General features: G+C 42.8%; 1 protein-coding gene across 4 annotated transcripts in view; it reads left to right on the top strand.

Annotated features, from left to right (window-relative positions):
* The window catches only part of PDE8A (phosphodiesterase 8A), a 448,334-nt gene that overhangs the window by 205,646 nt on the left and 216,618 nt on the right, over window positions 1–26,070 (top strand). The window lies entirely within an intron of this gene.

The following is a 26,070-nucleotide window of genomic DNA, read 5'->3' on the forward strand; positions in this document are numbered from 1 at the left end:
TCACTCCCGCACATGCGCACGGGAGCCGACGAGAGCAGCATATCGCGGTGATCTGCAGAGTGCTCAGTGCGCCTGCGCGCCGCTGTCTACGGCACATGCGCCATAGACAGCGGTGCCTGTCTTTTTGTAAGTATCCCCTAAACCGTGTAGGTTTAGGAGATATTTCTTGGACCTACAGGTAAGCCTTAATCTAGGCTTACCTGTAGGTAAAAGTGGTTTGTAATGGTTTACAACCACTTTAAAGCTTTGCCTATGGAGATTTTTGCATGTACCATTTTAAAGCATGACATGTTAGGTATCTATTTGCTCCATAGTGCATCATCTTTGACATCTTACAAACAAATTGGGGTATATATTGTGTTTTGTTTTTTTATTCGTTAAAGTGTATTTTCTTCCAAAAAAATTGCGCTTGAAAAACCTCTTCGCAAGTACTGTGTAACATCAAAAATTGCACGCTTGCCATTTTATTCCCTAGGATCTCTGCTAAAAAAAAAAAATTATAATGTTTGGGGGCTATAAGTAATTTTCTAGCAAAAAGTACTGATTTAAAAATATCAAACTTGCAAATAAAAAGTGCCGGAAAAAGCCTGGTCTTAAACATTTCGATGTTTATTAGCCAATATTGTCAACACGTTTCCAAGCAAGTGACATCAACAAATGGTGACAAACCTAAAGTATCAGAAAATTCACCTTCCCTTCATCAGTACGTTTTGGAACGTTACTCAGGCAAGCTGTGTGCTTAATAAGTGCGTCTAGTTTCTTCTGTGACCTATGAAAACCCTTATCTTCTATAAATAAAACAAATACTCCCATACCATTTACCTTCAGGTCCTAATAAATATGCTCTGGATGACATTTACCGTATACTTTATTAATGTCAAACACACAAGAGTGTGCATTTTTGATGCCCTTGCCCTAATTCCTGACCACAAAAGTTTGAAGATGTAACTTCAAAGGGGGAAACCTTCTACTAAGTTGAAAGGTTAGCTTTGACTTTGGACTTTAAACATTCATCTGTGTTATGTAACATACCAAATTCAGAGAAGTGGTAATGTTTCATACTCTGAATGGTCTAAGGTTATCAGTGGTGTATCCCAAGGTTCAGTGATGGGACCCTTACTTTTTAATATATTTATAAATAATATTGGGTCTAGGATTAAAAGTACAATTTTAGTCTTTACAGATGACACCAAACTATGCAGTGGAATAACATCCTTACTGTATGGCTCCAATTTACAAGCTGATCTCAATGCTCTGTTTAATTGGGAAACTATGAGGCAGATGAGGTTTAATGTTGATAAATGTAAAGTTATGTATTTGGTGACTTAGAATATGCATGCATCATACATACTAGGGGGAGTACAACTGGGAGAATCCGTAGTCGAGAAGGATCTGGGGGTTTTGGTAGATCATAAGCTTAATGATAACATGCAATGCCGAGCTGCGGTTTCCAAAGCGAGCAAAGTCCTTTCTTGTATTAAGAGAGGTATGGACTCCAGAGAGAGAGAAATATCATTTTGCCCCCCTGTACAAATCATTAGTAAGACCTCATCTGGAATATGAAGTTCAGTTTTGGGCACCAGTTCTCAAAAAGGATATCAGGGAACTGGAGAAAGTGCAGAGAAGGTCAACCAAACTGATAAGAGGCATGGAGGAACTCAGCTATGAGGAAAGATTAGAGGAACTGAATTTATTCACTCTTGAGAAGAACAGAATAGGGGGGGGGGGGGGGGGATATGATCAACATGTACGAATACATAAGTGGCCCATATAGTGAACTTGGTGTTGAGTCATTCACTTTAATTTCATCACAGAGGACAAGGGGGCACTCTTTAAATCTGGAGGAAAATACATTTTAACTCCAAATAAGAAAAGGCTTCTTCACAGTAAGAGCTGTAAAAATGTGGAAAAGACTCCATCAATAGGTGGTTCTGGCCTGATCCAGGAAATATTTGATTGCCTCTTGGAGAATCAGGAAAGATTTTTTTCCCCTGCTGGAGCAAATTTGATCGTACTTTATTGTTTTTTTTTTCTTTCTCTGAATCAACTGTGGGTAAAGAATTGTGTATATAGCATTGTAAAAAAAAATCCCTTTCTATTGCTTGATCTGGATGGACTTGTGTCTTTTCATCCAGACTAACTTTGTAACTAAGTAAAAATTGCAGCTTATCCAGAATAAAAAAAAGATGTAGAATACGTTATGATAGACTGCAAATGCTAAAAGTTATTTGGCGCGAATGAGATCCATTTGGAGGCGGGCAGATATATTGCACTGGGTGGCAGGAGATATTCAATTTTGGTAAATTTTATAGAAATCTTCACATATGTAACACAATGGTGATGGGCTATTGATTATTGGAATTTTGGACTTTTATGTCGTTTATTTATTTTTGTACTTTTTCAATATTTTGTATTTATTTAGTTTACGCTATATCAATATTGTATCCTGAGTATGTATAGTGTGGTGGAAAGCCCTGTTGATGTTTAGCGGCCTTCAAGGATTGTATTTTCTCTCACATGAATTAATTTATTCACACTAAGATCAGTACTGCGCTGAGTGTTCATTCATATATGTTCAGTGAATGAGATACAACTCCAGATATGAGGAAAAAAACCTCTTTGAGTTAAAGGGTTTAAGATGCTAGAAAGTAATTATTAAAATATAAGTTCACCTTAAAAAAAAAAAAAAAAAAAAAAGCACATTTTTGTGCAGTTAACAATTTGCATTTACAATTTTTTAATTTTTTTTTTAGGAGCCTGGAAAGCATTTCACCAGCGACCAGCAGATCACTGGCGCCATGCAGAACTCCTGCAGACTGTCAGTGTAACGATGTACGGACAGGCAGTTTTACACTGGCAGGAAGAATCAATGAACTACCACAATACTTAACAGCAGTGATAGCTCATTGAGAACTACAAGCCAACATCCGCAAAGGATGTCAGTACTTGTAGTTGATTCATTCTGCAGAAGCGGCTAAAAACAGGTGGAACATGTAACATGTTCCCAAAGGTGGACTTATCCTTTAAATCAAACGATGGATTATATGCAAACAGGTAGTAGCATTTTAATCGCATGGTGAGAAGCACTTGCGGGCGCACTCCCGTGATACAGCCGGTGGCTATAGCCGCTCGCTGTATCATTCGGCCCCGCCCCCCCGCGAGCCGCGTCATTGGATGTGATTGACAGCAGCGCGAGCCAATAGCTGCACTGCTTTCAATCCATCCACTCCAGCCAATCAACGGTCAGGCTGAGCAGCGAAGAGGACATCGGGGGCGAGCGCGGGACTGTGGAGGGGGTCAGGTAAATAAAACAGGGGGGCTGGGGGGGGGGGCTTCACTGCCAGATGTTTTTTCACCTTAATGCATAGAATGCATTAAGGTGAAAAAAAGTTTACCTTTACAACTCCTTTAATGTGGTCTTCCATGAATATTTATTACAGGTACTTATATAGCGCTGGCAATTTACATATATATTGTACATTCACATCAGTTCCTGCCCTCAAGGAGCTTACAATTTAAGGTCCCTAACTCATTCATACATACACATACTAGGGCCAATTTATAAAACCTAGGGCTAATTTTTTTTTAAACCTATGTCAGAAACCATGAAATCAGGCCGAGACAGAAGTACAGTTAAATCACACTTGTTTAATAATAAAAGTAAAAAGAACAAATGTAGAACAAAGTTCAGTAACCAGAACGGATAGGCCGCGTACACACGAGAGGATTGTCCGTCCAACTTAGTCCGCTGAAACGTGTTTCAGCGGACAATCCGCTCGTGTGTGGGCTTCAGCGGACTTTTTCAGCGGACAGTCTGGCGGACTAAGTCTTTCGGAATTTCCGTAATATTGTCCGTCCAAACTTGGTTTCAGCGGACAGTCCGCTCGTGAGTAGGCAAGTTGGACGGACTAAGTATGGCGCATGCTCAGAAAGGATTTACACGGCCGAAGGTTGCATTGCAGTGTATTGGACGTCGTATTTCTAGTCCCGTCCTACGTGCTGTACACGTCATCGTGCAAGCTTTCAGCGGACTGTCTGTTCATCGTGTGTGGTCAAGTCCGTTCATTCAAAAGTAGGACGGACTGTCTGTCGGATTGTCGGACGGACTTAGTTGGGCGGACAATCCTCTCGTGTGTACGCGGCCATAGTCAGCCAAGCCAGAAGTCAGGGATCCATGTAGTGGAACAGCAAGCAGGATCTGGAGCCAGAAGGGATGTTAGCAAAGCAAGCCTTGAACAGGATTGCAGGAGATAGTTTCTGTGATGTTGACCAAGGCAAAAGGCAGAGAACCTCTGGACTGGACAGCTTAAGTAGGCAGGACATCATCAACAGCTGAGTAACTGTGGAGAGATAGGAGCTGGCAATTAGCCAACAGCTGAGTGGCCACCTATGAGAAGGCAGGGCTGAGCCCAGCCCTGACAACCTACCAGTATCTCTTTGGAGTATCTGGAGAAAATCCACACAGGCAGAACTCCAGGCAGGTAATGCTGTGATTGGGATTTTAACCAATGACTTTAGTGCTGCTAAGCAGAACTGGTAACCACTAAGCCACTGTGCTGAATGTTAGTAATCATTTTTAAAAAAAATGCAGTTTGCGAATATGGTGGATCTAATTGTTTGGATTTCACCAGTAAGACACTTGTAGAACTTTAAGGAAGAGTTCTACCCAAAAGTATAACTTCCGCTTAATTGCTTCACCCCCTCCAGTGTCACATTTGGCACCTTTCAGGGGGGAGGGGTGAACGGGAACCGTTTTTTGACAGGTCCCCTTCCCCACTTCCGGGAGAAGGAGCCGCGGCACAATCTCCCGGTAGTTCGGCCCTCTCCTCCTTTCTCCACCACCGGGCCAATCAGAAAGCACAGCGTGCTTCGCACATTGCTCAGTACAGAGTTGGGCGTGAAGCTCAAAGGCTTCACGGCCGGGTTCCCTTACCTGGAATGGCGGCGGCTGCATCCGATAATCGATCCGAAGATCAGTTGGGGTGCCGACATCACAGGCTCCCTGGACAGGTAAGTGTCCATATAGTAAAAGTCAGCAGCTACAGTAATTGCATTTTTTTTTTCCCCCAAGGTAGAACTCCGCTTTAATGTGGTCATCCACTGAAAGAGGTGTCACCAGATAAATGTAATTTTAACAAACCTGTGCAACAGTCTGACCATTGCATGGGGGAAATATTTACAGTAGATGAATGATGGTGTAGCAGGGGCATTGGCAGGTTTAAAGTTTCAGGTTGTTTTTAACTCTCCTAGTAAAGGGCTGTACACACGGGCCAAATATCGGCCGGTTTCTATTGACATTCGGCCCGACCAGTCCGACAGAAGCTGGCTAAACATCCGGCTTCTGTTGAAGGGGCATGACCAAAAAAGGTCTGCCAGAATCCGATCAACGCTCTTAACCAATGTCTGAGACTGCTGACAGATGTCTTCTGGTGGGGCCATCCCTGTCAGAACACAATAGCACAGTAAGAAGATTGTTGTACTAACATCGGATTGTTAGTACAGGATCTGCTACCGAGTTCTTCAGTTTTTTTTTTTTCGTTTAGCCTGCTGGGTTGAAAAAAAAAAAAAAACTAATAGTGTGTACCAGGCTTAAGCCCCGTACACACGAGCGGACTTTTCAACATCCAAAGTCCGACGGAATGATTCCGTCAGACTATTCGATCGTGTGTGGGCTGCAACGGACTTTTGATTCGCAAAAGTCTGACGGACTTTAGAAAATGGAACATGCTTCAAATTTTTCCGACGGAACTCCGCCGGACCCAGTTCCTCCGAAAAATTCGCTCATGTGTATGCTATTCCGACGGACTAAAACCGACGCTAGGGCAGCTATTGGCTACTGGCTATGAACTTCCTTATTCGAGTCCAGTCGTACGTCATCACGTTCGAATCCGTCGGAGTTTGGTGTGATTATGTGTGGCCAAGTCCGCTCAGTCGAAAAGTCCGTCAGAACTCGTTTGGAACTCCGGCAGAACTCCGGCAGAACTCCTTCGGATGTCTGTCGGACATAAGTCCTCTCGTGTGTACGGGGCTTTAGGGTGCTTTCTTTCTTTTCTATCAGATGAATGCTTGGCACTTATTGTTTTCTCTATCTAGTGCAGTGTTGATGCCCCTGATGGCTCTTATAAACCAAATGCATTGTTGTGCATTTTACTAACCTTTTCAGCACAGGCAAAATGCATAGGCATGATAAAAACGATTGTTCTTAAGAGGGCCTATTCATACCAGCATGTTGTAAAATCCTGCATGCTTCATGTTTGACATTTTGCCCTACATTTTTTACATTAAAGTCAATTCAACATGGTCCTTCAGAAATACAACACAGTATAGTAGTGACTCATGGCAATGCCGAACATTAATAAATGCATCGTCACATTCTCTAAATGCAGATATACAGTCATGTGGAAAAGTAAGTACACCCCATGAAAATTGGGGCTTTTTTCCATGTTTAAACAGACAAATATTAGATATTGGTTCAAGCAGTGACTAAAGGTGATATACTTGAACAAATGACTCATAAAATTGTCATGGAGTATTCATTCTCATAATTTAAATTAATAAAAAGGCTGATCTGCCATATGGAAGAAGTACACCCCTACATTTACCACCAAATCGGGGGAATTCAAATTCAGTGTTCCAGATAAGGTAACAAAGCTTAAAGTATTACTAAACCCAGGACCCTGCATTCACTATATCTGGTCTCCCACAGTACACAGAACAAGGAAATGCAATTATTTTAGTAAATTTAAATTGCTAAATACCTTTTCTCATCAGCAGTATATAGCAGTCTTATGACTTCTATGAGTGCCTGGTTTATGCTTGTAGGAGGAGTTCTCGTACTGCACTGGCTGACCTATCAGGGTGCAGGACTCCTGACCCTCTGTCTGGACAGTGCCCTGTGCTGATCACATGCATTCTACCAAGAAAAAAAAACTCTCTAGCAATATACACCAAACTGAGCATGTGCAGCCTGACTTCATAGACTCTATCTTATCTGGACATGTTTTGGAGATAGTGAAAGAAGAGGAGGATCTGTGCATACAGGATCAAACAGCCTTTTTACACAATGCACAGGATTAACCCCTTAGGTTCCACAGTGAGTATAACAAACGTGCTGTACTGCATGTACAGACATCTTCAATCTACATCCTCACCCATTGTTTGGAATCCTTATTACAATGTCAGTCTACTATCCTCGAGAGGTGCACTGCCCTGTAGTACTTAAAGAAATCAGGGAGACCTGTGCCCCCTTTCTCCTTTGGCCTAGATAGCACTTGCATTTTAGTCCTGGGTAACTTATGGTCCCAAATGAAGTCCCTAATTATCACCCGAAGCTATTTGAAAAATGTCAACCCGAATCAGCATAGCATGGAGTATATACAAAATCCTTGGGAGGACCGTCATCTTCAAGGCGTTGCACCACCCGAACCACGTTAAGGTCAGGGAGTGCCAGTTGTGGAGGTCAGTTTTCAGTCTATGTAGCAGGGGTAGATAATCAGACCGCCAATCATTTACCCATACAGCCGCAGACGGGGTTGAATAGAGCAGCGTTTCTCAGCTCTAGTCCCCAACGCGCCCCAACAGGTTGTGTTTTCAGGATTTCCCTCAGTGAAACAGCTGCGGTAATTACTAAGGCAGTGAAACTGATCAACTCACCTGTGCAAAGTAATGGAGAGGCTGAAAACATCAGCTGTTGGGGTGCCTTGAGGACTGTAGTTGAGAAACACTGGAATAGAGAGACAAAATCCATCTGAGCATATTGGGGCCTAATCCACTGTGGTCCAGGGTGGCCCGCATAAAACGCCAGGCCACCCTGTCGAAGGCCTTTTCTGCATCTGTTGAAAGCAAGAGAAAGGGCCTTCTGGTGGAACTGACCGCGTGGATAAGATTGAATACCCCAACGATGTTGTCCCTTGCTTCTCTCATCGGCACAAAACCCACCTGGTCTAGATGTATTCATTTCGGGATATGCGGTAGAAGTCGGTTTGACAATTTTTTTAAAAAAAGCTTTAAATCTACATTGAGAAGTGCAAATGGATGGTCATTTCCACACTGAGACAGATCTTTCCCTTCTTTGGGTATAAGAGATATATAGGCTCTCAATGAATCCACTGGCATGGAACTATCCCCTTTCAGAGTGTTGTAGGCCATCACGAAATGCGATGTCAAAGAAGTCGCAAAGGTATGATAATAAGTCAGAGTGAAGCATCAGGCCCCGGCGCCTTCCGTGGTTTTGTTTGAGCTAAGGCTACATGGAATTCCTCAGCTGTAAACTCAAACTCTAAAGAGTCTCGTACTTCGTCCGGTAAACCAGGGCATACCAGAGGCTCTGATATATTCACTAGCTGACTCCGTCTTGGCTGCTGAGGTCTCGGCAGACTCCCCTGGGTGCAGGTTATACAATTTCTGATAGAAGTCGCAAAATTCCCCTGCTATATCCTTGGAGGTATACACTTTGGTCCCCTGTCTAGTTGTAATATATGGGATGAAGGTGCTATTCCTCAGACCACGTAGAGCTCTAGCAAGCATCAAACTCTGTGTATTCGAGAATTCAAATAGGGAGCGTCTCGCCCAGGCCAAGCTTTGAGCAGTCTTTTGATAGAGCATCTGCACTCTAGCCATTAGTAAGGCCCTAAGATGAGCTTCTGCCAACGATCGTTTGTGTAGTAGCTCGAGAGAGCGCACCTGAGATATTAGCGAATCAATCTGACTAGACGTTTCCCGCTTCTTTAAAGCCCCCATCCTTATCAACTCGCCCCGTACCACACATTTATGTGATTCCCATATGGTCATAGCACTCAGTGACGGGTCAGCATTTTCAGAGAAATAATTTGAGAGAATTTTCTCTAAGTCAGTGGTCATCAACCCTGTCCTCAGGGCCCACTAACAGACCAGGTTTGCAAGATAACTGAAATACATCGCAGGTGATCTCATTTTCTGCTCAGTGATTGCAGTATTCTAGTCTGCATCTCCCCAAGGTAATACATAAAACCTGGCCTGTTAGTGGGCCCTGAGGACAGGGTTGATGACCACTGCACTAAGTCACTACGCACTTCGCGATTTGTAGCAAAGATTCATTGAGTTTCCAAGTCGGGGGGTTAAGGGCGCAGTCTCCCAACTCAAAGTCACATGGGTTGGGGCATGATCAGAAAATGTTATGTAATCAACCTGAGAGGAGGTAACAAGAGGTCCTTATGCTGAATCAGGAAGAAGTCAATCCTGGATTATGTATGGTGCACAGAAGAAAAATAGGTGTAGTCTCTATCCACTGGGTGCATAATTCTCCATGGATCGACCGGATTCAGACTAAACAATTCTGCTTTTAGTTTTTTAAGATAGGAGAAGGAAAGGTAAGACGCCCCTCTCGAAACATCGAGTCACAGCTCCTGTGCATAATTAAAATCCCCGATAAAGGAGAAAAAAGAGAGAGAGGGGCGCCTCTGGGTACAGATTTTTCAAAAGGTTTTATTTTCAGTGTAAAAACATAAAATTTTGCACTCACATTTAGTAGGCAAAAAGTAAGCATTAAACACAGAGGGTCATCTGGTGTATCTGATTATGGGACGTCAGCCAGTGATCCGGTCCACATCTGTCATCTCGTTGTTCCTGTTCCTCTCACATGAGGTCCATTACAGGTGTTTTTTTATGAAGCAGCCGGCTTATGGTGGACATGAGATGTGCGGTCTTCAGAACGAGGCTTGGGAGGCAGAGATGACCAGGGCGCGGGGCTGTGACGTGACGTGGTTATAGACCGCAGAAAGGCAAGGTGGTCAGAGTTTGGAAAATAAACATTTACCAGGGTTACTGTGGTATTTCTGATTTTGCCTTTTAAGAGCAAGTATCGGCTCTGGGGGTCTGCACGCTCCTCCAGGAGGGTCCATGGGACCGACTTAGCAATCAAAATACTGACACCCGTGGACTTCGACAGGGGAGAGGGTGCATGGTATCCACTTGGAAGGTCTCGATTGTAAAGCCTGGGGACCGTCTGTTGCCTAAAGTGGGTCTCCTGCAGGAATGCCACCTGGGTGTGAGATTTTTTGAGATCAGAGAGGAGTCTAGATCGCTTCCCAGGCATGGACAGACCCTGGACATTGAGGGAAATAAATTGAATCCCGTGATCGGAGTGACATGGAGTAGTCCTTACAGACTACCGCTCAATCATGCTAGTCCTCCATGCTGCTCAATCGCATTCTGTAATATAACTGCAAAAAATAAGCGGAGGGGGAGAGCGGGGAGGAGAGAGGGAGGGAAAAGAGAGAATAAAGGGGGGAGCAAGAAGGAGAAGTAGAGAAGAATAAAGCACCAAAGACAGGAAAAGAAGAAGAGAAAATGTATAGGGTGCTTTAGTATTGGCTATACAAAGCCTAGCGCAAGTATGCGTGGCTTATATGCGGGGAGTGGAAGACTGACCCTGTAAAGCAATGGGAGACGTGCTGTTGGGGGAGAACCCATGATGGGGAAGCGCTAGTCTGGGACCTCAGATATGGGTAACAGTGTGGGAGTACCTCACTCAAGCCAGAGTATTGGCTCAAGAGGGTAACTGAGTGGCAATTTGCCCCCTCTGAGATGTATTTTGTGCCAAGTGACATGTAAATACTTGAATGCTTTTCCTGCAGTTTTTTGAAGTAGTGATCTCAGGGTCTCATTAACACATTTCACATAGAATGGTATTGCCCTATGTTCTCTCATGTTTGATTGGCAGCTCTTGCAAATATACCTCTCTTTGGATCTCTTGGTGCTTCATGAAGATTATGACTTGTATGAGCCAAACTAAACTGTGCAATAAAAAAATGAGACCTTGATGTTGAAGTAACTATTTAAAAAAAAAAAAGCAAAAGCTCTCATTCTGCAAATGACACCAAATTATGTAAGGTCATCAACCTAGAACAGGATGTTTATTTTCTCCAGATGGATGAGGATAGAGTGGGGTCTTGCGTACGCAAGCAATAGGCAGATGAGGTCTGACATAGACATATGCAAGCTGATGCATCATGGGAATTCTAAATAGGCAAAGTTTGTATGTTTCTATGGAGGGCATGGCTTATTTGAGAGAACTGGAACTTGGAAATATACAGAAAAGATACAAATATTAAATGGCAACTAAGTTAGTAAAAAATGTGTATGGTTGTTTAGTCTACCCTGAAATAGTATTCAGGGAGACGCATTGGTATCAGAATTAGAACGGCATGCATGTGTTCTGAGCCGTTCACAGGGGAGGCCTAAAACAGTTCTTACATTTAGGGCTGCATTTAACGATTATTTTCATAATCGATTAGTTGAGCGATTATTGTTCCGATTGATTGATTAATCTGATAATAATCTTAACAAAAGTGTGGTGTAAAATTTAGTTAACATGTAAAGTTTTAAAAAAAGGCAATTTATTCTTAAATATCTCTATGCAATTGTACTGAAAATATAAATAACCAACAATATAGTTAGGGAGTAAAATATCGAATCCACTCTGAGAATAACCGACAGAAGAGATATACTGTATATACTGTTAGAAAAGATATACTGTTAGGCCGCGTACACACGAGAGGATTGTCCGTCCAACTTAGTCCGCTGAAACGTGTTTCAGCGGACAGTCCGCTCGTGTGTGGGCTTCAGCTGACTTTTTCAGCGGACAGTCTGGCGGACTAAGTCTTTCGGAATTTCCGTAATATTGTCCGTCCAACTTTGGTTTCAGCGGACAGTCCGCTCGTGAGTAGGCTAGTTGGACGGACTAAGTATGGCGCATGCTCAGAAAGGATTTACACGGCCGAAGGTTGCATTGCAGTGTATTGGACGTCGTATTTCTAGTCCCGTCGTACGTGCCGTACACGTCATCGCGCAAGCTTTCAGTGGACTGTCTGTTCATCGTGTGTGGTCAAGTCCGTTCATTCAAAAGTAGGACGGACTGTCTGTCGGATTGTCTGACGGACTTAGTTGACCAGACAATCCTCTCGTGTGTACGCGGCCTAAGAGGTTTAATCTGGTAAATATCATCAGACTCAGATCAAATTTTTTATTTAAAGAAAAAAAAAATTCAAGAATGTTTTGCTGATTTTCCGACAGAACTGTAATATATTATGTATTCCAGACTCCCTTGTCATAGGAAGGTTGCTTGATAAAAGCTCCCTCGCCTGTTGTCACTTATACTGGCCATACAAAAACAGTGTCTTCCTTTAAAAAAATAAAAATAAAATAAAATAAATACAATTTTAAGAACGAAAAATTCAAAGGAACAAAACAGAAAACTTCTCGGGCAAAGGAATCTTCAGACAGCGAATGTGGTTTTCGTTCAGAAATTACATTCATTTTAAAATTAAATGTTAAAAGCAAATTAAATTTTCAAACGACATTCTTTCATTCAACGAATGTACAAAGATTTTTCCATATGAATATTCTCATCCGAAAATCGATACGTGTATGGCTAGCGTAAGGCTCGGTTCACACCTATGCTATTCACACCTATGCTGCAATTTGCGTTTTGCATTTATTCTGCTTATTTTTTATTTTTTACCAAATTGTTGTTGAGCAGATTAAAAAACGCAAATCGCTGAAAAACTGCACTACATGGTTTTCTGCAGCTTCTCCATTGAAGTCTATTGAACCAAACAAGCAAAAAAAGCATGTTGAAAAAATTATTTGACCCTTTTCTATATACGCAATGATTTTGCAAAGAGCAGCCCTGATTCTCCTCTTCTGGGGTCCCCCACCTACGCTTCTGGCTCCTAATGCTTTTAGAGTACCCAATATCAAGCTGCAAAGTATAGTATAGCGTTCCCCTTTAGTAAGGTAAAAAAAAACTTCTGCCTTTAGAACCACTCACTTCCTGCCCAGGACTACATGTCCCATGAAGTATTGCTTCTCACACATTCACATTTACATGTTGTCAGGCACTTACTGACATGTATGGACGGTGTACTGAGCTGTATGTGTGCTGCACTGTATTTCCTGATATGTAAACAAATAATGCATTCTGTATGCAGGCCAACTAATCGGCTTACTGATTCATCGACTATGAAAATAGTTGACAAATATTTTCACAATCGATTAGTTATTGATTAATTGATTAGTTGTTTCAGCCCTACTTGCATTGTGCTGTAAGGCCCCTTTCACACGGGCTGTCCGATCAGATCCACCTGTCAGTATTTAAGGCGGACCTGATCGGACGCTCCATTCACCTCTTTGGCGCAGCGGATGTCAGCGGTGACATGTCTGCCAGGATCCGATCCGATCCTGTCACATAATTACATAGTCCGTAGGCTGTCCAAATGGTTCTGTGCAGGCCAGACAAGTTACATAGTAAGTGAGGTTGAAAAAAGACACAAGTCCATCAAGTCCAACCCATGTGTGTGATTATATGTCAGTATTACATTGTATATCCCTGTATGTTGTGGTCATTCAGGTGCTTATTTTATCATTTTTTGAAACTATCGATGCTCCCCGCTGAGACCACCACCTGTGGAAGGGAATTCCACATCCTTGCCGCTCTTACAGTAAAGAACCCTCTACGCAGTTTAAGGTTAAACCTTTTTTCCTCTAATTTTAATGAGTGGCCACGAGTCTTGGTAAACTCCCTTCGGAAAAAAAAGTTTTATCCCTATTGTGGGGTCAGCAGTATGGTATTTGTAAATTGAAATCATATCCCCTCTCAAGTGTCTCTTCTTCAGAGAGAATAAGTTCAGTGCTCACAACCTTTCCTCATAACTAATATCCTCCAGACCCTTTATTAGCTTTGTTGCCCTTCTTTGTACTCGCTCCATTTCCAGTACATCCTTCCTGAGGACTGGTGCCCAGAACTGGACAGCATACTCCAGGTGCGGCCGGACCAGAGTCTTGTAGAACGGGAGAATTATTGTTTTATCTCTGGAATTAATCCCCTTTTTAATACATGCCAATATTCTGTTTGCTTTGCTAGCAGCAGCTTGGCATTGCATGCCATTACTGAGCCTATCATCTACTAGGACCCCCAGGTCATTTCCCATCCTAGATTCCCCCAGAGGTTCTCCACCCAGTGTATAGATTGCATTCATATTTTTGACACCCAAATGCAATATTTTACATTTTTCTACATTAAACCTGTCCGTGAAATCCAGACGGATGATGACCCTATTTTCCATCCGTCTGGCGGATCGAATCAGATGGGATAAGAGGAAGACGGACAGGCGGTCCATTTTCTTTTGATCTCTCCATAGAGGAGAGCGGGGCTCTGACAGGTCCATCTCTGCACAGTGAGCGGAGACAGAACTTTCATCCACCTGCTCAGCGGAGATCAGCGGATCAATCTCACGCTGAGCAAAGCAAAGTCCATCAGGCGGAAAGCCCGTGTCAAAGGACCGCATTTTTTTTCTCTAAGGCCTCTTGCTGACATTTTTGGACAAAATTTCTGTAGTACTATTTTAGTAGTGTCTGGCACTGTTACTTGAATATGGTGCAAATATCTAATTCTCTCTAGTAGATGTTATGAGCATGTATGAAACAAAATGAGTAGCATGGTGGCTAAGTGGTTAGTACTTCAGCCTGGCAGTACCAGGGTTGTTGGTTCAAATCCTACTGATGGTGCTACCTTCCTGGAGTTTGCATGTTCTCTCTGTGCCTGCGTGGGCTTCCTCCTATCTAAGCGATCTAAGCAAAAAAATTTCAATTCTCATTTTATCCAGAATCTTGCAGCTCTAGGGAGGGGTATATGGTTGCTGAGTGGTGGTGGTGGTTTATTGTTGATGGGGTGGATTATTTGTAGCCAGGGACTATATTGTTGCTGGGGGTATATTGTAGCCGGCTGCAGGGGATCTATTTTATTTATTTTCTTGTTATCAATAACAAATTTCATACACATTACAAAGCACCACAAAACAATACTTGGTTCTGTATTCTGTATTCTGGGAGGTGGGTAGGAGGTGGAACCAAGGAACGGTGCTCAGAGGTGGGTAGGAGGCACAGAAAAAGGGTAACTCAGAAGGGGGAAGTACCTACACCTATTCTAAGAAAAAAAGCCCCGATAACAGGGTTGCTTTATCCCTAAGGGGTCCATGCACACTGCTGCTCTTAAACTGATGTTTTTGGGGCTTTGGGTGTTTTTTGCCTAAGCCCCTGAATTCCCTTCATTAAAAGCCTATGTGTCCATATGCACATTGGCTTTAAGGGGCATTTTAGGAGCAGCAGTGTTTAGAGGCAGTCAAAGCTCCTTTCCTAAAAGCAGAGGAATCGCATTCAGAAGAGGAGCTTTTGGGCATGAAAAACGCCAAATGCATCTAAACTCTTCCAAACGCATTTGATAAACTGCTGCTTAGGTGTGTTTTTAATGCTTAGAAGAAACAGAATAAACAATAAACTAGTGTGCATGAAGCCTAGGTAAAATTAATTAGGGGAGATTTATTAAAGTGATTGTAAAGGATCGTTTTCTTTTTTTATTAAATAACAAACATGTCATACTTACCTCCACTGTGCAGTTTGTTTTGCACAGTGTGACCCCAAACATCCTCTTCTGGGGTACCCCAGGGCTCCTCCTCGCATCAGATAACCCCCTAAGGGGGTTACCTTGCGGGCGTGGTCCCAAATCCAGCATCTGTATTCACAGACACGAATGCCGGACTCAGTCCCGCCCCCTGGCGCCCCTGTCATTGAATTTGATTGACAGCAGTGGGAGCCAATGGCTGCACTGCTATCAATCTATCCAATCAGGACACGAGACAGGTGTGCTCATCCCTGGGGAGAAAAAGACCGGGTTCAGGTAAGTAAAACGGGGCCTCTGGGGGGCTGCAGCATGAGAGAAGGTTTTTCACTTTAACGCATAGAATGCAAGGTAAAAAGCTGTGAGGGTTTAACTGTATCACTGAGAATTGGGTGCAGCTCCGCTTGGTAGCCAATCAGCTTCTAGCTTCAGCTTGTTCAATGAAGCTTTGACAATAAAATCTGGACGTTGATTGGTTTCTATGCAGAGCTACACCAGATTTTGCACGCTCCAGTTTTAGTCTTGGTTCACACTGGTGTGATGCAGGAACCAGCGTGATTCCTGTGCAGGTTCCCGCATGGCATCTGATTGGCAGGCAGTTCACTCCGCTCTCTGCGAACTGCTGCAGTCAATATAAAAGTTAATGACATCCCCCGAATCAGTTCGCTGAACGCAGTGTGAACTGTGGAATCGGATCACATGGGTCTGCAGACCAAAAAAAGGGTCCTGTACCATTTTGGTGCCAATGTGATGCAATTTCAGCCATACAAACTATATGAATGAATTTGCATTACATGTGATGTGCGCAGCAATGCGGTGCAAATCATATGTGATGTCTGGCATTGCATAAGTGTGAACTAAGCCTTAAGTAGTAGTAAATCTTCCCATTGTATACTACTATCATTCTAATAACTACTATATTATCATAGCAATAAACACTGTCACAGAGATAGCAAAAATACTATGACATGGAAGAGGTCATGGGCTAAAAGCTCTGACAGCTGTCACAATGCACAATTAGATCAGTGCCAAAAAACCATGCTAAAATATACACCAATGGGGAGTAATCTCTGAAAGTACCAGCAGCACGGCCGGATTGCAGAGGTAAAGACAGATCCAGCTTTATATAATATAATCCTGATTGATGATGACAATACCATACTCTACTTAAATCTAACATCTGCTTAAATATTACAGTATAACCAGTAATTACGTCATTTATTCATCGCTGCATATACTGATTGGAACCCACACCCTACTATGAGTTCCTGTTTTGTTTCGTCTCTAAGTAGCCATGTGCTTGTTATCAGTAGCAGGATACACTAGGAAGCTGCGGTTTGATAATAAGTAAGATCTGGCCAGATACATGGACTTCTCAATGTGCTCCATACAACAAAGAGCAGCCATTGATTTGGTGTCTGAAATGTAGTTACATTTTAAAATAGACTGACAATATATTAAATACCATTTGGCATATTTTTGGTAAACTCCAGTCATTGCTGAAAATAAAGCCTTTTAGTAGTTTAGTAAAGCTCAGAGCTTTCGTTTTCCATCCAGGTATATTAGCCGGGCACCAGTCAGCCTTTTTGTTGGTAATTCGCTTGTCTAGAAAGCCCATTATTGATGAACAAGAGGTGTCTTCAAATACAGACACCGAAAGTTCCTCGCTGTCTCATACATTCTCATGGACACCCAGATTGAAACCTTCTTTGTGATATATCATCAGGGTGAGAGAACTCTATTGTAGAAATTCAAGATGCATGCCCACCCTACCCGCATGTGAGCTACGATCTGGGGTATGGCTATAGCGACTTGTATGGAACTCAGATAATGGTAAATTCAGTAAACATTCATATATATATATTGACTTAATTGCAAAAGATTTTTGATAGCGATAGTAACTCTTTAAATGCTTTGATTTTTTTTTTTACTTGGAACAGCTCTTTAATAAGGATTGCAGCTGCCTTTCCCCCAGATGATGGCACTTGTATACTGTAGTTCTGGTGTCCCTTGGCAGAACCAGCAGCATTGGAGTAGTAGTGCCTCGCCTCCCTTTTCTTAGATAAGTAACCACTGACATTGTTAATCTGTAAATGTGGCATTTTTTCTCTGCCCCTAACTGGGCATTTATCCACTAATATAACCACCAATGTAAGCGGCATTCTTCCTCCCACTGACCACCAGTATAAGGTGACCTTTATCTCACTGACTACCAATGTAAGTGGTATTCTTCCTCCCACTGACCACCAGTATAAGGGGACCTTTATCCTACTGGCCACCAATGTAGGTGTCATTCTTCCTCCCACTGACCACCAGTATAAGGAGACCTTTATCTCACTGACCAGCAATGTAAGTGTCATTCTTCCTCCCACTAACCACCAGTATAAGGGGATCCTTATCTCACTGACTACCAATGTAAGTGGTATTTTTACTCCCACTGACCACCAGTATAAGGGGACCTTTATCCTACTGGCCACCAATGTAGGTGTCATTCTTCCTCCCACTGACCACCAGTATAAGGGGATCCTTATCTCACTGACTACCAATGTAAGTGGTATTCTTCCTCCCACTGACCACCAGTATAAGGGGATCCTTATCTCACTGACTACCAATGTAAGTGGTATTCTTCCTCCCACTGACCACCAGTATAAGGGGATCCTTATCTCACTGACTACCAATGTAAGTGGTATTCTTCCTCCCACTGACCACCAGTATAAGGAGACCTTTATCCCACTGGCCACCAATGTAGGTGCCATTCTTCCTCCCACTGACCACCATTATAAGGGGACCTTTATCCCTCTGACCACCAATGTAAGTGACTTTCTTCCTCCCACTGACCACCAGTATAAGGGTTGAATGGTTAAAAGACAATCCGCAACTCCATACATGCTCTTTGAATCAGTCCAAATTTATTACATCTCCATAAAGATAAAAGTACAGCAGAGGTAGATGCGTTTCAGCCACAAGGGCCTTGTTAACAACATTAATGTACAAAACAGCACAAAATATATATACTTGTAAAAAAACACTCCCCATTTTTCATTGGTCACAGAGACTTCCAATTAGCCTCTTAATCCTCAAATTGATGCAATGAGACCAGAAGCCAAGGTGGATTGAAAGTTGTTCTTTAAGAAAGCAAACCATAATAAAAAATAAAGATAGACAAGCTTCAAAATACTTTTTCTTCAGCAGTTGGATCTTGCGTGGTGAGCACGCAGGCCATGGCGGTTGAGTGCATTACTTATTGATTTCTTTGAAACAATTGTACCTGCTAATTCCTGGTCTTTCTGAAGCTCTCCACAAATGGTCCTTGGCTCTTGAACAACTCTTCTGATAATTATTTTTACTCCTCTGTCCGAAATCTTGCCAGGAGCACCTGTTCATGGATGGTTTATGGTGAAATGATGTTCTTTGTGCTTCTGGATTATGGCCCCAACAGTGCTCACAGGAACATTTATAAGTTTAGAACATCTTCTGTAACCAATGGCATCAGTATGTTTTGCAACAATAAGGTTGCGAATGTCTTGAGACAGTTTTTTTGCTTTAACCCATCATGAGTTGTTTCTTGTGTGGCACCTTGGTAATGAGACACCTTTTTTATAGGCCATCAGTTGAGACTGAAGCAGCTGATATTAATTTGCACTGACAAGGGGCAGGATTGCTTTTTAATGACTGCTAGATTTCAGCTGGTGTCTTGGCTATCCATGCTTTTTTGTACTGCCCTTTCTTCATGTGTTCAATACTTTTTCCCTGTGCCATTCCATTTTATTACACATAACTTCATTTCTGAATTTATTTGTTTTGGTGTCTTTGTATGTATGGATTGCATTGGTTATTACCTACATGTGGTGAAAATGTAATGTCAATAGCCCCTTTAGAAATATATTTACCTAGAAAAATGGTGACGTGTTCAATACTTATTTTACCCGCTGTGTATATGACCAGCTTACTGATCATGCCAATGTACAATGAGCTGTAAATATAATCATTTTTTGAGGTTCAATAAGACCTGAACATGGTTTCTAGGATTTCTCTACAGTCAGACCTTTAAGAAAGGTTGAAGTAGACTAACAAGCACTGTACAGAAACCATAAGCAGACCGTCTGTATACTTTTTGTTAGTGATGTTGCACAATATACATCAATGTATACAACAATACACTGTATATCACTAAGGCCTCATGCACGCAGAGCGTTCGAAAAAAAACTAGCTGCAAAGCCACTACCAATGCCAGGAAAAAGCAGCTGTAAAAATGTGCTTTTGGTAGCTTTTTGCATTGACGTTAATGCATGTTTAGCCGTGCTAGCTTTTAGCAGCATTTCTCTGCCTCTATTCAAAATGAATGGTTTCCTATGAGAGCCCATTGATTTGAATAAAAGTCACACCAGAAGTTGGCTTATGATGATCCGACTTGCGGTGCGGCTTGTGCACTGAGGATCTTGAAGAGGAACCCTTTCCAAAATGAAAAAAATAAATTAGCGTGGGGTTCCCCCCAAGACCACATCGGCCTGGTATGGATTTTAAGGGGAACCCCCACGCCATTTTTTTTGTGGGGGCTTCCCCTTAAAATCCATACCAGGCCCTTATCCACCCCCCCTCCTGGACCATACCAGGCCACATGCCCTCTACATGGGGAGGTGGGTGCTTTGGGACAGGGGGGCTCTGTGCCCCCCCACCCCAAAGCACCTTGTCCCCCATGTTGATGGGGATAAGGGCCCCTTCCCGACAACCCTGGCCATTGGTTGTCAGGGTTTGCAGGCAGGGGGCTTATCGGAATCTGGAAGCCCCCTTTAACAAGGGTGCTCCCAGATCCCGGCCCCCCAACCTATGTGACTGAGTATGGGGTACATTGTACCCCTACCCATTCACCCCAAAAAAGTGTCAAAAGTAAAAATAGTACACAGGTTTTTGAAACAAAATTTATTGAAGCAGCTCCGCCGTCTTTTCTCCATCCGATTTCTTCTCCCTCTGGCGACATCTTCATCCTCCAGTTCTTCTCTTTCCACTGATGTCATCTTTCCGCTGCCGGTTCTCCTCCCTCCGCTGTCTTTTCCCTCTGTTCTTCCACCGATGTTCTCTTCACACTCTCCCCCGCTGTAATGCCAGGGCTGCCGTGGGCCATTACTTATATAGCCGTGGGCGGGGCTACCTGGTGACGTCATCTGGTTGCTCCGCCCCTTGTGACATCATTGCTCCTCATGCCCCTGGCGATGATGTCACAAGGGGTCAGGGCCTCCGGATGACGTCACCCCATCCCATACCTGACCTGCCATGCTACATGCTCGAATAAGGGTCTGATAAAGATTTTTGGGGGGGGGGGCACATCAATTAATTTTTTTGCATTTTGGCGAAGGTTCCCCTTCAAGATCCTCAGCGCACAAGCCGGACCGCATCATTATCCGACTTCTGGTGAGACTTATATTCAAATCAATGGGCTCTCATAGGGAACCATTGATTTTGACATGTCAAACGCTTGAGTTTAGCAGCTTTTAGCAGCGTCAGATGTTTTTACAGCTGCTGCAACGCAGAATGCAAGAGCCCATACAGAAGCCTATGACTGAATATCAACATCCTCACGGCTGAAGGATCGATGCCGGAACACCCGGTTGCGGCGTCCGAGTACCCCGGATGCCAGGAGGTTTTAATCTCTGATGGGCATCTTCATCCAATGGACTTGTAATTGTACATCTTACACTGATATATTTAAACGCGTTAGATTCATTCAGTTGGCACTTCCTCCCTCTCTTGCTTTTTCATTCAGAATGCGCTGGCCCTGGAGTTTTTTTTACCACTTACAGCTCCTAGAAGCCTGTGTGTGCATGGACACATAGAATAACATGGAGAGGTGTTTTTAAGCTGCAAAAAAAAAAAAGTCTGATATTGCTAAAAGCAGCTGTAAAAACGCTCCGTGTGCATGAGGCCGTATTGATTTGCACAGGGGGTTTAGCCCCCATTCACACGAATGCGTCTTTAAAATCATGCTACTTCAACACGATTTCAAAGCCAAAGTGCGATTTCAGGTGTGGCTTGCTGACATCTGTACGACTTAATGCAGAGATGTCAATGCAAATCGCAAATGAAATTGCCAAAAGTAGTGCAAAAACTATTTTTCAAATCACGCTACTTCAAATCGCACCTAATAAGACAATTGCAATTGAAATACATTAGATGCGGCTTCAGGTGCTATTTGTAAATCGCACGTCGCACCTGAAATCACAACGGTGTGACCGGGGCTTAGAGTGAGTTCAGAAACTCTTGTATTTTCTTTCTGCAAGTTGAGTAGATCTACCATACTAACCACCATAGCCTGAATGTGAATAGCTTCTCTGGTAAGACTGAAGATTATATTTTATTGTAAACTGCTACTTTTTATTGTTTGTTCATTTCACAAACATCACATTTGTTCTTCTACCACTGGTCCGCTTGGACAATTAGTTTGTTATTTTTGAGCTGCCCACTTATAAATAATATACATCAAAGTGATGTAAATTGCTGGATACTATTTTGGTGTCTCTAATTACCAGTACATGTAGATAATAATTCAATAAACTTAAAGGGAATGTGTAGTTGTTTCATACATTATTAGGCATTATATATTAGGCAGGTATAGTTAGAAAAATATTGCAGGTGGACCTTTAACCTTTCCTTTGTTCCCCAGAGATTGTTGCTTAGCTCCTGAAGAAGTTGCCTTGATGATGAAACGCGTAGGTCAGAATCTGATCACATTAGCTGATGCTGCTGGTCTAAACAACTGGGATAGGACAAGTGTGACTGCTTTTGCCATGCCACTAGGAATTATTCAGTGTGGTGTATATTGTACTATGGTCACTACTAATATGTGAGTTCTTTTATTTGTTTATCACCATTAACAAATCCACCGTATATTCGTATGGTCAGCTTAAGTGTGAATGCACTTTAGTGCTTCAGCAAATGTTTTTTATTTGAGGTCATTTCAGTTCTGCAGAATTTCTCTATAGGTCTCAGATGTCTTGTACCTCTCAGGATCTCCTTTTACCTTTTATAAGTAGATTTTTTGGCGACTCTCATTCTCACACGACTTCATCTCTTTCTATCTGCTGTCTCTTCTCTCGTGTCTTCTCTTTTTCTTTTTTTTTTTTTTTTTTTTTTTTTCTTTTTTTTTTTTTCTTTTTTTTTTTTTTTGCATCAGTATACAGCACGCCATAATCTCTCTTCAACAAATTGTGGCTAACTTTGCGCCCTTGTTACTTTAGTTCCTTCTTCTTATCGCCACCGTTTTGCCTGTTGGCAGTGCTATTTTCACATCACCTGCAAACCTTTTTAACATTTTCCTCTATTTAATTCTTTGTTTATTTTGTTAAAGTTTCAGAGAAGAAGTATATTACAAAAGGTATGCTACCCATTCCATTTTCGTATCTATCCCCAACCCCCCCCACCCAAACTCGCTCCCTCCCTCCCCTCTCTCTCTCTCCATCTCTCCCCCGCGCTCCCTCCCTCATTTCCCCTCGGATCCACTCATTCTGAGATATTCCGTTGTTTTCTTGAACTCCAGCCATTTTCCCCACTTACTGAAGTAAGTTTCCACTTGGTCCCCTCTTCTAGATATTGATTCCTCCATTGATCTTACCCACTCTATTTTGCCTAACCATTCCCTCATAGATGGGGGTTCGGGGGTGCCCCATCTCTTTGGGATCAGGCTTTTTGCTGCAATCAATAAGTGAGGAATCAATGAGTTTTTGTATTCCCCCAGTGTTTTGTCAGTATCATGAAACAGACATGTCCATGGTTCCTTCTTTACCTCTTCCCCTGTTATTCGGAGAATATTTTCTATAATTTTCTCCCAGTATGGGCCAATCTTTCCACACTCCCACCATATGTGTGCAAAGGTTCCCACCTTATCACAGCCCCGCCAACATTCTCTTTTTCTTAAAGCGTTATTAAACCTCAAATTTAGAATTTATTATATTGTAGCTTACCAATTCTTAGATGTGATGGCTACTTTCTTTTTCTTTTTTAAACTTTTCATTTGGTGATCGAGCCAGTAAGTCTGTTGTTTTTCAAAAGATCACATAGAGGGTTATTTACTAAAGGAAAATCCACTTTGCACTGAAAGTGCACTTGGAAGTGCAGTCGCTGTAGATCCGAGGGGGACATGCAAGGAAAATAATAAACAGCATTTTAGCTTGCACATGACTGGATGATAAAATCAGCAGAGCTTCCCCTCATTTCAGATCTCCCCCCTCAGATTTAGAGCGACTTCACTTCCAAGTGCACTTGCAGTGCAAAGTGGATTTGCCTTTCGTAAATAACCCCCATTGTCCTCCAGATGTATTGCATTGGTCCTGATTTACTAAAATATAAAGAAAAGCAATGATAACGACATTGAAACAGAAATAAACCATCCTCTCCTTTACAGCCAAGGAAGCTGCCATCTTTCCAAATATTTTATTTAACCACTTACAGACCGGACCATTTTGCTGGTCAAAGACCAGACCACTTTTTGCAATTCGGCACTGCGTCACTTAAACTAACAATTGCGCGGTCGTGCGACGTGGCTTCCAAACAAAATTGACGTCCTTTTTTTCCCCACAAATAGAGCTTTCTTTTGGTGGTATTTGATCACCTCTGCGGTTTTTATTTTATGCGCTATAAACAAAAATAGAGCGTCAATTTTGAAAAAAACGCATTATTTTTTGCTTTTTGTTATAATAAATATCCCCCAAAAATATATAAAAAAATAATTTTTTCCCTCAGTTTAGGCCGATACGTATTCTACATATTTTTGGTAAAAAAAATCGTAATAAGCGATTATTGATTGGTTTGCGCAAAAGTTATAGCGTTTACAAATAGGGGATAGTTTTATGGCATTTTTATTAATATTTTTTTTTTTTACTAGTAATGGCGGCAATCAGCGATTTTTATTGTGACTGCGACATTGGGGCAGACACATCGGACATTTTTGACATATTTTTGGGACCATTGTCATTTATACAGCAATCACTGCTATATAAATGCAGTGATTCCTGTGTAAATGACACTGGCAGTGAAGGGGTTAACCAGTGGGTGGCAGTGTAGGGATTAAGTGTTCCTAGGGGTGTGTTACTAACTGTTGGGGGCTGGGCTTTCATTTAGTGAACACTGATCTCTGCTCCAATCACATGGAGCAGAGATCAGCGTCACTAGTTGCTAGGCAGAATGGAGAAATGCTGTTTACAACGGCATGTCTCCATTTAGCCGCCCCGTGAGAGGATTGCGGGTATGCCCGCGGCGATCGAGTCCGCGGGACCCGCGACCAGACTCACGGGGGTCCCGACCAGCAAGCGAGCACGCTCCCGGCGGCACGCTCGCGATGGCAGGGCGGCATTGAAGATTGGATGTACCTGTACGCCAATATGCCTGCCCGTGCCATTCTGCCGACGTACATCGGCGTGCGCTGGTCGGGAACTGGTTAATACAGTAGGAATCAGAGGGTCCTGCTCCTTAGAGCTTACAATCTAAGATTATATAACGGAAGTGACGTTCCGTCAGCTGCTCATGCGTCCACCGTTACCAGGTGTGCTAATCTTGAATATCAGCTACATCTTGAATATCAGAGTAATGTTAGCAATAAAGTGAGCGTACATAAATAAATATAGTATATTGACATCTGTGATGCTGCTTTGATGTGACATTTGGAAAGAGGCTGGATGCCAGCAGTAGGAAGGTGGCGGAGGCCATGTTAGTACACCCCGCATTGCTCAGCGCTAAACCTTTAGGCTTTCAAAATGTAACATCCAAACAGCATCACAGATGTCAATATACTATATTTATTTATATACACTCACTTTATTGCTAAAATGACTATGAAATTCAAGACATAGCTGGGTGTAGTAAGATTTCTGTTGCCTTCTTCTGACTGCAGATGTTCTGTCAGATTAGGAAATCTGGTAGCGGTGGACGCATGCGCAGCTGATATAACGTCACTTCCGTTACCTAATCTGATGGGTCGCTGATTCTGAGGGAACAGATGAGTGGAACAGGAAGGGGAGTCAGGAACCAGAACCGGGGTCATACGCAGGAGGTCAGTCAGGAGCAGAAGCGTGTTCAAGATCAAGCCGGGGTCATACGCAGTAGGCAGACATAAAGCAAAGTCCGTGTGAACGAGCCGGGGTCATACGCAGTAGGCAGACATAAAGCAAAGTCCATGTGAACAAGCCGGGGTCATACGCAGTAGGCAGACATAAAGCAAAGTCCATGTGAACAAGCCGGGGTCATACGCAGTAGGCAGACATAAAGCAAAGTCCATGTGAACAAGCCGGGGTCATACGCAGTAGGCAGACATAAAGCAAAGTCCGTGTGAACGAGCCGGGGTCATACGCAGTAGGCAGACATAAAGCAAAGTCCATGTGAACAAGCCGGGGTCATACGCAGTAGGCAGACATAAAGCAAAGTCCATGTGAACAAGCCGGGGTCATACGCAGTAGGCAGACATAAAGCAAAGTCCATGTGAACAAGCCGGGGTCATACGCAGTAGGCAGACATAAAGCAAAGTCCATGTGAACAAGCCGGGGTCATACGCAGTAGGCAGACATAAAGCAAAGTCCGTGTGAACGAGCCGGGGTCATACGCAGTAGGCAGACATAAAGCAAAGTCCGTGTGAACGAGCCGGGGTCATACGC

This window comes from Lithobates pipiens, unplaced genomic scaffold (genome assembly GCF_037356315.1).
Source record: "Lithobates pipiens isolate NorthernLeopardFrog02 unplaced genomic scaffold, aLitPip1_a1.2 Scaffold_8, whole genome shotgun sequence".
Classification (NCBI taxonomy): Eukaryota; Metazoa; Chordata; class Amphibia; order Anura; family Ranidae; genus Lithobates; species Lithobates pipiens.